The sequence below is a fragment of the Sorex fumeus genome, unplaced genomic scaffold (genome assembly GCF_029834395.1).
Source record: "Sorex fumeus unplaced genomic scaffold, SorFum_2.1 ptg000128l, whole genome shotgun sequence".
NCBI lineage: Eukaryota > Metazoa > Chordata > Mammalia > Eulipotyphla > Soricidae > Sorex > Sorex fumeus.
In genome coordinates, this window is record NW_026606185.1 from 4,310,866 (window position 1) to 4,312,130 (window position 1,265).

At 42.9% G+C, this 1,265-nt stretch overlaps 1 non-coding gene across 1 annotated transcript; it reads right to left on the minus strand.

Moving 5' to 3' along the window:
* Positions 1-673: 673 nt before the first annotated feature.
* On the minus strand, positions 674-806 carry LOC130045594 (small nucleolar RNA SNORA2/SNORA34 family). Its single transcript, XR_008795577.1, has one exon. It is a non-coding gene; the product is annotated as a small nucleolar RNA SNORA2/SNORA34 family (small nucleolar RNA).
* Positions 807-1,265: the final 459 nt, after the last annotated feature.

The following is a 1,265-nucleotide window of genomic DNA, read 5'->3' on the forward strand; positions in this document are numbered from 1 at the left end:
ACATAAGAGTGACATCAAGTTGTCCACCCAACAAAAGCCTGAACAAAACTGGGAGAAACAGAAGATAAAGACAGGAGAAATCCTAGAGAAAAAAAAGCCTGTTTACTACAGACATCAAAGTACTCGGAGTAGCATACAGAGAAGGGGCTGAGAAAATTTAGTTACATCCAGAATATTTATGGCATCGGGGCCCTTATGAACATCTTACTAAGTTCCCTGCTCTTGATTCTAAGAATTAAAACTTGCTGCTTCAACCAACTGCTCCTTAGAGATTTGTTTTCTCCATGCATAACAGTCATAAAATCTCTGAGTGTTTTCACAATCTTTTTCTTGTCTAGATGCACTCATAGACTGGAGGAGCCTTGAACTTTCTTTTGGTTCGAATGACAATAAATCACAACAAAGACAAGACCATTAGTTCAGCAAGGAATGAATTTTACAACACTGAAGAAGCCACTTGACAGCTCTGAGCTCACCAGTTTTGTTAAGTCAGAACATACTTGCCTCCAAGTTACAGTAAAATTGTTCCTTAAGTCCTAGCAAGACCTGCTCAGTTCTTTTTTTTTTTAAATGTATTCATTTATTTTTTTTTCTGGGACACACGCGCCATGGTCATCCACGTCTGCGCACATGCGCCAGGCCTCGTCCAGACCCGACAGCACCCCCCCCCCCCCCGTGTTCCTTTCTAATGAATTGACCATCACACTGCGGACGTGGAGATGGCCAACAGATCCTAGAAAGGCTTTCTCTAGGCTCCTGCTTGAAGCCCACAGCGGTGAGGGCTGTGAGCCTTGATTCAGGGCCACAAGACCTGCTCAGTTCTGGGTGAGGTTCCACAATTACTTCCACACCAAGAGAGAGCGTGCACTAAGCATCTCCACTGTACCTTCTTTACATTAAGTGATGCAAGAGTACTTCCAGTGAGCTACATATTTGAAAAATCAAGCAAACTTTCAGAAGCTCAAAGTGATAAAGAAGAGCAGGCAGGGGATAAGCATACATATTTGGTTAGAGAGAAAGTGATGCCCCAGCAGGACTTGATAAGTGTTTTTGCTTTAGAATATTTAATTTCTCCGCACTTAACGTTTCTAAAAGTGGGGCTGGGGGTTTTGCTGCAAACTGGCAGATGGCAAGTTGCTGAGAGTTGAACTGCTACTAAAATTTACAATTAAGGAGTAATGGAAATACAAGTCAGACCTCAACCAGGGCTTTTGCATGTGTGCTTACACATGTGAGCTCAAGCACACACACACACACACACACAC